This window comes from Astyanax mexicanus, chromosome 17 (genome assembly GCF_023375975.1).
Source record: "Astyanax mexicanus isolate ESR-SI-001 chromosome 17, AstMex3_surface, whole genome shotgun sequence".
Classification (NCBI taxonomy): Eukaryota; Metazoa; Chordata; class Actinopteri; order Characiformes; family Acestrorhamphidae; genus Astyanax; species Astyanax mexicanus.
Genome location: NC_064424.1, coordinates 33,116,422 through 33,131,749, shown reverse-complemented (window position 1 = coordinate 33,131,749; position 15,328 = coordinate 33,116,422). Strand labels below are relative to the sequence as shown.

Genomic DNA, 15,328 nt, shown 5'->3' with positions numbered 1-15,328 from the left:
CTACGTTCGCTGCAGAAGAAGAAGAAGAAGAAGAAAAAAACACTTCATAAACTCTCAACACTGTCCGAGTCAACCCTGCTCCTCGGAATCTCTCAGTTCAGGCCCTTCATTTCAGGTACAGCAGTTCCACAGCTTGTTACAGGATGGTGCTCAGTATACCCAGGTGTTTTATATGAAGGTACCAAAGACGAAGACCGAACAAACCAAGTCTGGAAGTTTTTTGGGAACCTTTTTTTTATTATTATTATTTTTTTTTATTTGTTTTATTTTAAAAATCAGGGGATAACGCTCAGCTTCTCCTTGGTGATGGCAATCCTATCTGCACTGTGGCTGTTAGGTGCAATAATTTTGATATATAAAATAAGACATTCATATTTTTGTATGAAACCAAAAGAAAAAAAATCCTGAACAAAGTTTTTTTTTTTGTTTTTGTTTATAGTCAAATTAATGTAATATAATCTTAGCTTTTGTACATTTGTAAATATATTTTTTTTCTGTATTTTTTTGTATTTTATGTATGAATACAATACTGTATAAACAAATAAAAATGTATTTCAGATCAGCTTTAATAATACTCTTATTTTCACATATTTTTGTACATGCATTCTTGCAAGATATGAATAGCAACAGGGCTGCAACTCTAATTAGATGAATTAGATGAATAGTGGTAAATAAATCTAATAAGAACCAATTTATCAGTAATTCCTTAGGGTTTGGTATGTTTCTGAAAAAAAAATGGATGGACAAATGTGGCACTTTAGCTAATTTTGGGCTAAACAGCTAGCAGCAACAGAAAAGAAGCACAGTGGAAGAAGCATTTAGCAGTTAGCGGTTAGCCTAGCTATGGGCGAAAGCATTCCTGGTGGAATGTGTTAAAACTAGTGCTGTCAATGTTTCACATTACTGAGTTTACCTGCAGCCTCCTCCCACAATTCCCTCCTTTTACAGAGCCTGATGACACATTAGTGGTTTTATTTAGCAACATAAGCACAGTGTTGCTTACTGCAGAGTTTAGAAGGTATATTATTTTATTTTATGCTGATATACCGTAGGGAAAATAATTATTTGAATCCCTGCTGATTTAATAAATTTACCCTTCGTACAAAGACACGAGTGAAATATTTTTATAATAGGTATATTTTAACAGAAAGAGACACAAAATATCATCAAAAAATTCTAAACAAAAACATTAACCCTTGTGTGGTGTTCATATTTTTGTTACTCGTTTACTTTGTTACTTGTATTTAATTCAGCAAAATTAAGCAATTTTACATTAACATGCTTTACACATGCTTGCTTCACCTAAATTGCAAGCAATATAAACAGCTTACATGGTTAATATTTGCCCTTTACCTTTCTTATGTTACATTTCTTTTAAAAAGTGCTACTCTTTTTTTATTAGTTTTTTAATAAAATGTAAAAGAAAATGAATTTAACTCAAGATATGAGTAGAAAATTTGTTTAGTTTCAAATTTACAAATGAAGCAATGTTTATTAGCCCTTGGCCAAACATACTGTATGTAATATAAATGTGTGTGTGGGGGGGGGAGTGTACAGTGTGTGTTTATCGAAAATGAGCTTTGATATATGTTTTTCACAAAAATGAGTTAGAAAAAATATTTTTTTTGTATCATTTGATGAAAAATGAAAACGGGTCCCACAGACCCGAACACCACACAAGGGTTAAATAAGAGAAATAAAATAATTCTTATTTATTTAGGTAAAATAAGTATTTGATCCTCATCTCTTGGCCATTGAGGTTGAGAGGTTTTAGTGAAAACGACTGATTTGCATGTGTTTTTTATATCTATAATGGGGTAAGAGATGTATATCCTTATTTTAAGCAAAATAAAAAATCTTCCAATGGGGTAAGCAATTTATTTAGATCATTCTTCCTAAAATGAGGAAAATAACATTGCACTTACAGTGCTTAATAAGTCAAAAAATATCAGAGGATCAAATCTGATTTAGTGCCTTGAAATTAGATCATTTCTCTTGGTAAGATTTAGTTTTTTGCAGTGCATGGGCACATAACATGGGGAGTCAAAATTTGTGTTGGTTGGTAGAAGATTAAAATACTTATTTCACCAAATACAAATTCATTCATAACCTTTATTTAATGTTTTTCTCTGGATTTTTTTTGTTAATATTCTGTGTCTCTTTCTGTTAAATTAAACTTTAAAATTATAAACTGTTCATGTTTTTGTAAGGAGGTAAATTTACAAAATGAAAGGGAATCAAATAATTATTGTTCCTACTGTATGGATTAAATCTCTTTCTCCACCATACAATCTCTCAATTATTTTACAATACAATGAACTGCCAGCATTTAAAATTATAATCAGGATTAATTACCAAATATTGTTTTGTTGGTAACACTTTAAAATAAGGCTTCTTTTAAAAGTGTTTGTAAATAGTTTATAAAGACGTTTATTAATGGTTTTTAATTAGGGTATAAACGATTATTAAACAGTTACAACACAAAAACAGGAAGGGCAACAGTGGCCTGTCATGTAGCAAATAGTGATTCTACATTCATTTATACTGTTAAACCTGAGATCTTACAAGATATTTATCTTACTTTGTACATTAACATTTTTGTTAATAACTTAATTCATGTAACTATAATAACATATTAAACAACTAAACTGATTTTTTTGATTATTTTAGTAGAAGTCACTGTCACTGTCGCTCTTTATATTTGTGTTGTAGGTGCTTATTTTGGTAAAACTTTACTTGGATGGTCTATTTGATGGCCTCTTTGATGCTCAACTGACATTCAACTAACATTCAACTGCATGTCTATTAAATGCAAATGAACTAAAATGTGAAAGTAATTGATTCTCTATTGAATATAACCCTACATTCAACTCTAACCCAAACACTTATCTTAATATTTTAGGATTGGGTTTAGGGTTAGATTTTAAGCTTAGGTTAAGGTTAGGGTAAGGGTAAAGTGTAGGGTTTGATTTTATGGTTGATTAAGGGTTAAGGTTAGGGTTAGGTGTAGGGTTAGATTTTATGGTTGATTAAGGGTTAAGGTTAGGGTTATCTGTAGGGTTAGGTTCTATTTTGAATCATTTACATTCAACATAGGGTTAAGTTAAATTTAATGGACACTAAATTGTTGAGCATCAACAAGGCCATAAAATGGACCATCCAAGTAAAGTGTTACCGTTATTTTTAAAGTATTTACAACTTAATTTAATTAAGTTTTATGTTAATAAACTCCTGTAAAAAATATTTATAAACACTTTATAAAGGAGGCTTATTTTAAAGTGGTACTGTTCTGTTTAATACAATAATTTTTATTTTTTAAGTGATTGAGACAATTTTGTTGTGATTAATCTGATTCATAGTTCAAATGATTTTACTTCTAGTTAAGTGTATCAGTAAGGACTTTCTCCTCAGTTCTGATTGAGTAATTGAGCATTTAGCTCATGATAGCTTTTCTGAATTGAACTCCTTTCTCTTGCGTTACCCTTTGCTTATTTACCCCGCTAAGAATTCAACCTTTTGCTGGTGGTGTAAGCTGGTCAGGATGGTTAAGGTGGATGAAAAGCTGGTCATTCAGGAGGAAACATGCCTAATTCTGGTTAAGCATATGAACCAGTTGGGCTTTTGACCAGTATATCCAAGGTTTTCTTTGTTTTCATGAGTTTTATAGACTCCGTCCTGGCCAACATGTAGGGCTCAGGTGGGTGGACTGTGAGCTAGGTGGGTTCCAGGTGGAAATGGCCTCTGAGTGGGTTTGTACATGTTTTGTTACTGGGACCCAGTTGGGTTTTCCAAATGGTCAATACACATGATCCAGAGCTAAGCTGAACTACCAGCCCAACCAGCTTGACCAGTTTGAGTGGATTCTAATTTGCCAGCTTCTTAACTGCAGCCTTAACTGGTGCAGCCGTTATATTCTCACGCCTCAAGCAGTTTCACCCTTGTAGTTTCTGTGCTGTGCTGGAAGCTGCTGGATGTCCCAGATGTTCCAGTGCAGTTTAGAAGATATTTAATACTTTTACTTAAGGCTGCACCTTTACGCCTACTTGGATTTGCATATATATAGTCACTGCATATATGCATGTCATAACAATCAAATTCTATATGTTCTTTAGCTTATTTTGTTAGACAAACATCAGACAAAAAAAAACAGAATTTAACCATTTAAAAACAAAACAAAAACTCATTTATAAAAATGTGGTACAGTTCTGCTCCCACAGAACATACAGAGCAGGTTTAACTTATCAGACACTGAATGGGTTAAAAAGCAGCCCATAACTCCATCCAGGAAAACCCATTTAAACCCACGTCAAACCACACAATGACACTGCGGCTAATAATGGAGAGACGCTGCCCGAGGCCATGCGAGAGTTTCCGCCTTAAAATAGTAAAAAGCAGAGTTTAAAAGCACGTCTAAAGTCCTGTTTCTACAGAGCCTCCCTTCAGCTGTCAGCCTGAAACATACAGACAGTCTTTTCTGGCTGCTGTTCAGCTGCTACGCCCAAACTCTCTACACTGTAACGGACCCGCATACACCCAGCGTCTGCACGACTGTCATAGTTCACTTCTGCACCACCACATTACAACAACTCTGATTTTTTTTAGGATGCATTTACACCAGGGCTTTAACTAATGATTATTTTGGTAGTCGAAAAATTTGTCATTTTTAGTTAATTAGTTTAATGATAGCTTCTGACATGACCTCCATCTCTGCTTCCTGTGGGCACGCTTTCTCTATTGCTACAAAATGATAGAAACAGCTAAAATCAAATCAAATCAGATTTATGGTCCAATCACAGGCCAAAGAGTTTCTTTGATTTTAACAAATTTAAAACCTCTGGAATATAATCAAGAGGAAGATGGATGATCACAAGCCTTCAAACCAAGCTGATCTGCTTGAATTTTTGCACTAGGAGTGGCATAACCTTATCCAAAAGCAGTGTGTAAGACTGGTGGAGGAGAACATGCCAAGATGCATTAAAACTGGATTAAAAAATATTTATTCCACCAAATATTGATTTCTGAACTCTTAAAACTTCATGAATATGCATTATTTGAACGCTCTGCATCTTTTATGTTATTTCTGCAAATAAATGCAGGTACAGAATGAGTTGTGTGGGAAGTACAGGGAGCAGAATGGTGTATTAAAGGATACGTATGGGAAAGTCTGATAGGTCCAGTGTGAAGTAAAATGCAGTGAATTCTTTGAGATGGCGATCAGGAGGTTGGGCAGAACACTGTTCTACTGGCTGTTCCAAAGCATGGTCGCCCGGGGGAAGAAGCTGTCTCGGAACCGGCGGGCTCTGGTCTTCCAGCTTCCAGTCTCTATCTATTTAGCAGCTGTGAGAACATGTGTGAATGTAGGAATGCCCTTTTAAATGGCCAGAAATGCCCCTTTAAATGTGGACTGTGTGAGCAGCAGCCCTTATCCCTTTAATGAATAGCTTTCATTAAACCCGTTCATGTTTTTATTTTTTTTGTGAACGCTGAACAAAACAAGTCAGTTTGTCCTGAAGTAAATAATTTAACCGCAATACTAAAATTGTTAATAAGTTGAGAGCAGGTTTATGGAGATCCTACTCATTTCCTATTTCTGCCTTTATATCAGAAATTGACTGTGAAACAGAGTCTGAAAAAAGTACAAAAATTTAGTCTGATCACAAGAGATTGGTGCACAGTATTGGCACCCACTAACTGTGTAGCCCAGTATTACCCACTAACTGTGCTAGCCATTTGGTCATTCAGAGGTGAGTAATATTGGCCTGTAGCCTGCTGCTAACCCTAGCTACCACTACTGGAGCAGCATTAGCATTACCCACTAACTGTGCTGGCCATTTGGTCATTCAGAGGGGAGTATTATCGGCCTGTAGTCTGCCTTTAATCCAGGCTAGCACTGCTGGAGCAGTATTAGAATTACCTGCTAATCGTGCTTGCCATTTGGACATTCAGAGGTAACAATTTTCAGAAGAAAAATCTGTGTAGATTAACATCCAGCGCTCATTTGACTTGTCTGACTCGCTTAAAAATTAATATTATTTTTTTTTTTTACAGTTTTGTTTACTTAACTTTGCTGAGCTTTACAGGTCTCACCCCCCTAATGGTGCTGAATTAGAAGGGAAACATGGCCACACCCCTGTTCCTAACAAGCCGCTTAAAATGCGCCTTATAATCTGTTGCGCCTTGTGTATAAAAACAGACCAGAAAATAGATGTTTATTGATAGTGCACCTTATAATCTGGTGCTCCTTATAGTGCGAATAATGCGATAAATGGGTGGGAATTACTAAATTGTGCTGACTGGGCATAAATTAACTATTCCCAGCCACGATACTCTTGTCAGCCTCACATTGGTAAAACATGAGCTAGGTGGGTTCCAGTTGGGGTTTATACATGTGTTGTTCCTAAAAGCCATTAGGTTTCTCAAATGGGCCACATCATTACAGTACACCTTAAAATCACATAGGTACATTCTAGACTTCATGTGCAGTGTACAACCCTGATCAGCGCATGTTTAATCCCTCCTGGTCCAATCCCTCATATGTGGCCAACATGAACCCATGGACAAGATTTCTGTTTCCCAGTTGGACTCCCCACACAGGCATGTTATCTGGGATTAGGCCCACCCACTCATGCTGGATGGGAGTTAATGTACAGGTCTTAACTGCTGGTAGTGTTGTTTTTTGTGACGCAATAAGGATTTCTCAACAGGCTTTTGTAGCCTAATTTCAATATATGAACTTTATGAGCTTTAAGATCTTAAAAACATTTTTTTACATAGCATCAGACTCTTTATTTCAGCAATTCGAGGGGGATATGGGGCCTTTAACTCACACATCCGAGCACTTTGGACTCCACTCAAAGTGAAGTGTAATTGGCTTGCTTTTGGATTCATTTCATCTGCTGGTGCCGATGCCAAACATGCTCATTAACAGTCATTTTCTGTGTTTTTCTCATCCAAACCGCTGGTGTTTGATTAGCAACACCCTGTAGCCTAGTTTTTCTACAGAGCATGGAAGAGAGAGACATGCCAGGTTCACACCGCACAACTTTCAGAGTCATCAGATCGTTGCAGTCTTCTTCACACAACACAACTTCTAAAAACACTACTGATCAGCAACACAGGGTCACAAATTACACAATCTTTCACCAGGAGGAACCCTGCCACAAGGGAAATTGGCAATACGATGACACCTATTATTGTCTTTCTAAAAAGAATGTTCATAAAAAGCTATATACATGTTTTATACAGTGGTGTAAAAAAAAGTGTTCCCTTCATGATTTCTTTTTTTGCTGGTTTGTCTCTTAAATGTTTCAGATCATCAAACAAATGTAAATATTAGTCAAAGACAACACAAAGAAACACAAAATACAACTTTTAAATGACGGTTTTCATTATTAAGGGAGAAAAAAAATCCAAACCTACATGGCCCTGTGTATTTGTCCCCCAGTTAAAACATAACTTAACTGTGGTTTATCACACCTGAGTTCAATTTCTCCAGCCATAACCAGGCCTAATTACTGCCACACCTGTTCTCAATCAAGAAATCACTTAAACAGGACCTGCCTGACAGAGAAGTAGACCTAAAGATACTTAAAGCTAAACACCATGCCAATATCCAAAATCCAAATTCAGGAACAAATGAGAAAGAAAGTAATTGAAATCTGTCAGTCTGAAAAAGGTTATAAAACCATTTCTAAAGTTTTGGGACTCAAGCGAATCATAGTGAGAGCCATTATCCACAAATGGCAAAAATGTGAAACAGTGAAAATTACCGCAAGAGTGCAGCGGCGACTCATCCAAGAGATCACAAAAGATCCCACAAGAACATCCAAAGAACTGCAGGCCTCACTTACCTCAGTCAAGGTCAGCGTTTAGGAAAACTCTGGTGTAAAATGGACTTTTGGTGTAGTAAAACATGATAAAAAGTACTTAGCTTTGATGAATAGCACACCTCCGTTCTCCCACAGTACTCTCAGGATTATAGCAGAGGTGGTGAGAACGGAGGTGTGCTATTCATCAAAGGTAAGTACTCATGTTTTACTACAACAAAAGTCCATTTTACACCGTAGTTCTTCTTCAACCATAAGAACGAGACTGGGCAAAAATGGCCTGCAGAGTGCCAAGACGAAAACCACTGCTGAAAGAACATTAACACACTTCTGAATTTTGCTAGAAAACATCTTGATGATCCCCAAAACTGATGAGAATGTCCAGCCATCAACTTGGGTTCTGCAGCAGGACAATGACCCAAAACACACCAGCAAGTCCACCTCTGAATGGCTGAAGAAAAACAAATGAAGACGTTGGAGTGGCCTAGTCAAAGTCCTGACCTTAATCCTATTGGGATAATGATGCATGACCTTAAAAAGGTGGTTCAAAGTTTCAAAACACTCAATTTTTTCTACTTTATTTTTGCCATTTAAGTAATATAATATAATTTAATAATCAGAAATTAAAATGAAAATTTTACAGTACCCACTAAACAAAGAGACGTTGAAACGACGTCTTTTCTAGGTCATTTTTGCACGTCCAATTTTGGTCTCCTGAAGGTGCAGACTGTGACGCCAGACGACGTCTTTTTTCTGACGTCTTCTGCACGTCCAGTATTGACGTCCCCCAGACCTCCGGATAAGGGCTAATTCTAGTTTAAATTAAGTCGTTGTGGACGTCTTTTCTACGTGAAATTTACATGTATACGTTTTATAGACCAACTACTTTGAGGCTCCCTGCATAACTGTAGTGCCATTTCAGACGGTGGCAACTGTTCCATTGTTCCAGCTTCAGCAGATCACTGGAAACGCATACAAAGCTAAGCCAAACAATTACTGGAACAGGTTCACAACCTTCTGGAACTAGTTATGCACGTTAGTTATATACAATATGCTTTACAAATAAATTGCATTTCAACCCTCTCACTTTTTTCAAAACATGTCAACCTGCAAAGAACCAGTAAAAGCAAGGGATAAATTAATTACCCCCATCTTACCACTGTTGATTTTAAATTGACCCTTTCTGTTTGGGGAAACATTAATATAATAATAAACATAATGAGTAAATCTCATTTGGGGTTAATGCCTTTATTTTACATCAACATAACATACACCTTAGATTCACACCATAACAATTTCACTAAACATTTACCTTCCCTTAAAACTATTACAGCTTTACATTACACCTTCCCTTAACAATATTATACCTTCCCTCAACACTATTACACCTTTACATTACACCTTCCCTTAACAATATTATACCTTCCCTTAACACTATTACACCTTTACATTACACCTTCCCTCAACACTATTACACCTTCCCTCAAAACTATTACACCTTTAACATTACACCTTCCCTCAACACTATTACACCTTCCCTCAAAACTATTACACCTTCCCTCAAAACTATTACACCTTTAACATTACACCTTCCCTCAACACTATTACACCTTCCCTCAAAACTATTACACCTTCCCTCAAAACTATTACACCTTTAACATTACACCTTCCCTTAACAATATTATACCTTCCCTCAACACTATTACACCTTTACATTACACCAGGGGTCTCAAAGTACCGGCCCACGCGGTTTCATACGGCCCCTCACGGGTTAACAAAATAAACATACATCTGGCCCGCAATTCAATTTAATTATTTATGCTTTATTATGTTCGTTTTCATATTTTATCTTAACTTGTATTTTGGTGTGTGTGTGTGGTTTTTGTTTTTTTTTTGCTTACGCTGCGTTGCCTGCTTTAGTAGTCTTCAGTAGCCTTCAACAGTCTAACCTTGCTGCCGTGGTGTGTCCACTAAACTCCGTAGTTATAAACATCCTGAGGTTAGCAGCGCGCTAACTGACCTGTTTATAATGTAATCCGAGCAGTGACTCCGTGACGCTGCTCTAAACTGCTGCTGTTAGCTGCTTGGGCTGAAAGATGAACTGTAGAGAGCTGTATTATCCGGTTAGTGGGTTATTTTATTTCATACACAGAAGAACTTACACATTTTTAAAAACGCTCCAGACTGGCTCAGCTGAGCCCTGTAGCCCGTGGCTGGGCTGTAGCTCTGACCAAGCAAAGACTGCGGGCTTGTGGTGCTGCAGCTGCAGCTCCGACTAGTGGTTGGATGAGGAACTGCTAAATCTGAGGAAATGCTAAATCTGTCACAGCTCACAATTTTTGATTTTATATTTATTAAGCCTTATTTCAGTATCAAACGTTTTGATCAAAGTTAATATAACTTGTACTTGATGTAATTTCTATTCACTTGAATAGTTTGGTTCTTGATTGATGGAGTTTTTGGATTTCATAACATGACAAATTAAAAGGATTTATGTTAATAGAGCAACAAGCAAACATTTTTCCATGCAACTGTAATATTTGATTGAATAAATAGTATATTGAGAGTTATTTAACATTAAGGAGTAATTACACTCATTTTATATTACATCTGGTTACATTTTCTTATATTTGTAAGTTACATCTGGCCCTCAGAGGACAGCCAATATGTCAATGTGGCCCTCGGCAAAAATGAGTTTGAGACCCCTGCATTACACCTTCCCTTAACAATATTATACCTTCCCTTAACACTATTACACCTTTAACATTACCCCTTCCCTCAACACTATCACACCTTTCCACTACACCTTCCCTTAACACCATTACAACTTTACATTACACCTTTCCATTACACCTTCCCTTAACATCATTATACTTTCATTAAGATTCTAGGTCCTGAGAGACAGCGGTGTGTCCTCCACGTCTTTGTGGTGCATGTTTGAGATGCTCCGAAGTATGAAGTCCTCGGTGGCTGTCCCGTCACATTTCATGACTCCATCTGCACAAGTAGAAAAAGACAAATTAGAAATCTCAGAAAATGTTGAAGATGGCCATTTATTTTTGTCCCACAACAAACTATTTTAAATTGCCTTATTTATGTAATATTCACATAAACTTACTTCTTCACACTATGGCTTAGCTAACGCTAAGCTAACGGCGGGAATACACATTTAACACCTGACGAGAATTATCGTGCCGTTTTAATTCTCACACATCATATTAAGCTATTTTAATTATTTTTTTCCCACAACAAACTATTTTAAATTGCCTTATTTATGTTATATTAACATAAACTTACTTCTTCATGCTATGGCTTAGCTAACGCTAAGCTAAAGGCGGGAATACACATTTAACACCTGACCAGAATTATCGTGCCGTTTTAATTCTCACACATCATATTAAGCTATTTTAATAAATGTTTTCCCACAACAAACTATTTTAAATTGCCTTATTTATGTAATATTAACATAAAATTACTTCTTCAGGCTATTCAAAATGCACTTGATATTGCCCCCAGTTGCCTAGGTTAATTGTGGGTGCCACAAACTTATATAACTTAACGCTAGCTTAGCGAATTTAGCCAAAGACGGTTCTTTGACTTAGCTTAGATTGGCTTATCAGCCTAGCTCTGGTTAGTGCATTGACTTAATGACCGGACAATGCTTCTACGTTAAAGCTTCGGTTACAGTAAATATTATTTGCATTACGGTCGTTCTCAAAAGTAATTCCAATTCCATTTTAACTATGGCCACTGTTTAGCTATCGTTAGCTAGCTAGCTAGTTAGCGAACTGCCTGGGAAGAGAGGCAACGCCAGCAGGTTCAGGTTAAGACCACAGAGCTAAAACAACTAACACTACAAATACATTAACTTATACATATCGTCTTACCTTATAGCTTGGCAGCTGAGTCCGGTCCGGAGCGGAGCTGAGCTGAGCGAGCTGAACTGAATGAGCTGAGCTGAGCTGAGCTGAGCTGAGCTACTGCAGCAGCCAAAAAATGTTTAGCGTGTTTTGCCTCGGCATATCAGAGTGGAGTTTATGATGACGTGCGGTCTCAGCAAATCAGAGTGGCGTTGACTGGTTGAAATCAACTTAACAATTTTCCACACATTTCCAAATAAAAATAAAAACATACGTAAATAAATACCTACATTCGTTAATTAATTAAATAGATAAAAAATATAATACTCAAATAAATAATTAGAAATAAATGATGCTTAATCATAAATAATCTATATTCATAGTGATTAACAATATTGATAACAACAATTTTGACATACATTTAAAAATAAATATATTCTTAAATAATGTTAATTTCCTGCACCTGTATTAGACGTCCCCATGACGTCCAAAAAAGTGACCTAGTCCGACGTTCAAATGTTTAACTGCATATTGACGTCCAAGTGGGGTCATAGTTAGACGTCCAAATAGCGGACCTAGTTTGCACGTCGTGTAGACGTACAGAATTGGTCTTGGACCAACCGACGCAATATAGACATGATCTGCACGTCCATAAGACGTCTAATGTTTAGTGGGTACTGCCAGGGCTATTAAGTAAAAAAACAAATAAACAACAAAACTGAAAAATGTCATGTAAACAATTATTGTTAACAGTTTACAGCTGGTAAGTAGCCACAAAAATAAACTGAGCCTTGGAAATGAATTTTAAAAATGTCAATTGTCAATGGTGTTACTGCACTCTCTACTGCAGCATTTACACACTTACACACAACACATTCACACTTTCACCATCATAATAACTAGAAAAACACACGAAACCCAGAGAACTCGGTAACTAAGTTATTATTATTTTTTTTTTCCTTAGAGAAATTACAGATGAAGTTGGAGAACGGTGAGTAGAGCGGTACTGTTTCCTACAGCTTCAAAAAACTCTTGGAAACTGGAGAAATCTGGTACAGGAAGAGGAATGCTAATTAATAATCAAATTAACCAATTAAATCTAAATGAGCGTATAGGTTCTCGCTTTCTCAGACTGCTGTACCTGAGCTGTGTTGTGTTGATGCTTCAGCTGCACGCGGCTGTGAATCAGTGAACTCAGTGGCCTCGCTCTCCCCACGCGCACAGCCTCCATATTAAAGTACAGTCAGCACTGCCACCTGCTGGACCGTCTCAGTACTACAGCAACAGATTCACTTCACTGTTTTATATGTAATTCAATCTTTCAAAAAAAAAAAAATAGCTTATCAATTTATTATCCGTGGACCATTAGAAAGTTTGGTTTCCACTCAAGATGCCATAAATTTGATTCATATATAATAATTTAAAAGTGATTTCATATATTGTTGCTGTCACACATCTCTTTTTTTATTATATATTGGCTGGACCAATAGAATGTAAATTAAGAATATTTTTCCTCTTGTTAAATTAATAATATATATATATATTTTTTTTTGAAGTGACAGAAATGACTGATGTCTGCATAGTCCTGAAGGGTAAATCTGCATAGAATAGGGGTGTTAAAAAACAGATAAATAATGAGCACTACCTCCATCATGTTTGTTAAAAACAAACTAAAATAAAGGAGAAAACTATGTTTAACAAATTATATGTATCCCACAAACATAAAAATAAACAATAATATTTACAGAACATTTAATATAAAAAAAAAACAGAGTATCAGATACCTGTAACGATAAAACAAAAAGTTGCAGCGCTTGAATTCAACTCCTTCACTCTTAAAGGTGGAACAGAAAAATCACCTGGCAAACACTAATTCTGTAACAGCTGCAGCTCTTAAGGTCGAATAGAAGAAAAAAGAAACCCCGCATAGCTGCCTATTGCCCAGCTTGCAACTTTGTGCCACCTTAAATGGAGCAGCAGTTTTACCCAGACACCTGTAACTGGTTCATTGGTTAATAGCTAGGTTCACATTAGAAGCCACATTGGTGAAATCTGATTTTTTGCTCAGATCATATTTAGCTATCTTGACAGTTCACATTTACAAATGTATTGGACCTGTATCTGGGTGTAATGTGAACGAATCTGTTCCTGAAACGTCTCACGTGCTCACATTGATATGTGTATAAACGTCCCCTTCTTCACCAACAACAAAAAACGGCATATTTGAGAGACGACTCAGAGCTTTTATAAAGGGAAATGGATGCGTTTGTTAGCAGCTCATATGTGGAGCATCTTTTGCTGGAGTGGAGAAACAGCAAACAGCTGTTCTGAAGAACGTGCTCAGGTCAAGGAGGAGAAAAAAGGCCAGGCGGTTTGCTTTTGCTGTTTTGCAGCTATCTGCACAGCTGCACAGTGTTGCCAACTTAGGGACTTTGTCGCTATATTTAACGACTTTTCAGACCCTCCAGCGACTTTTTTTGTAAAAAAGCGACTAGCGACAAATCTAGCGAGTTTTTGTTGTGTTACTGGAGACTTTTGACGTGCTCTTCAGTTACTGTCCTCAAACACAAACACACTGTAAATGAACTGCGCATACCCAAAGCCGCTGCTGACTGACCCCGCCCCGTATTTACAGAGCAGAAATATAAATATAAAAGTATCTTTAGCGTGACACGAAAAAAAACCTCACTGCATTTAACTCACACAGTTAGTCTCAGTCACTCATTCACCTCATTAATTACGTAGCCTGTCACTCACCTCCTCCACAGTGTCAGCCTCTTTGTAAAAAGCTATTCAACAATTTATCTACAATAGGTTTGAAAACTTAAGAAAACTAATTTTTTTTTTAATAAACTAAAACAAACAAAAAAAAAACATAGAATAAAGGCTAACTGCTGCTCTTATAATAACTTTAACAACAGCAAAAACAAAACGGATTTATGTAACTTACACAAAAATAAAGTTATTCTGAGACGTAACTGCCTATTTAAAAAGCAACAGACGTTGTTCATTTGTTGGAGTTCATTTGTATAATTTCTAACATATTTAGGGTGTTTTTTTACTCACTTTTTCTCTCTCTCACAACGTTAATCCTTTACAGCTTCAAAAACATGTATTATGCAAATTAGGCGATTACGTCATTTAGCGACTTCTAGACTTTTAGGAGAGCCAATAGCTACTTTCCTTACTGAGGAGTTGGCAACGCTACAGCTGCACCAAGAGATGTGTGGGTATGAGAGAGAAGCATGTAGCGCTAATGCTAATGTGTAAAAGCAAAAAGATGCATGAATTCTAATTTGATCGTTCACAATTATGTCGCATGTCCATGGATCAGATACGTATCAGATTTAAGACCACTTATCAAAGTGAGTAACACTTGCACATTCACACAGCCATGAAAAAATCAGATCTGAGCCAAACTGAGCAAAAAATCTGACTTGAGTCACTACAGCCTGGTAATGTGAATGCAGCCAAAATGTCAGTGTTGGTGTTTGAAAAAAGCGGCAGCATTTAAGGTGGAACAGAAAATTCAAAGAACTCAATCTGGCACTTTTAAGGTGGAATGGAATAATAAGTAACTTTCAGAGTGTATTGTGTATTTTGGACGGTTTAAACAAGTAACAGCCCATATAAAACTTGTAA

General features: G+C 36.5%; 1 long non-coding RNA gene across 2 annotated transcripts; it reads right to left on the bottom strand.

Moving 5' to 3' along the window:
- Positions 1-9,058: 9,058 nt before the first annotated feature.
- Positions 9,059-10,531, bottom strand: LOC125782401 (uncharacterized). 2 transcript variants are annotated; one of them, XR_007425045.1, is made up of 2 exons: positions 9,325-10,531; positions 9,059-9,269 (listed from the first exon to the last, which is right to left on the bottom strand). It is a non-coding gene; the product is annotated as an uncharacterized LOC125782401 (long non-coding RNA). The 2 variants fall into 2 exon arrangements; XR_007425046.1 differs by having other exon boundaries at positions 9,402-10,531.
- Positions 10,532-15,328: the final 4,797 nt, after the last annotated feature.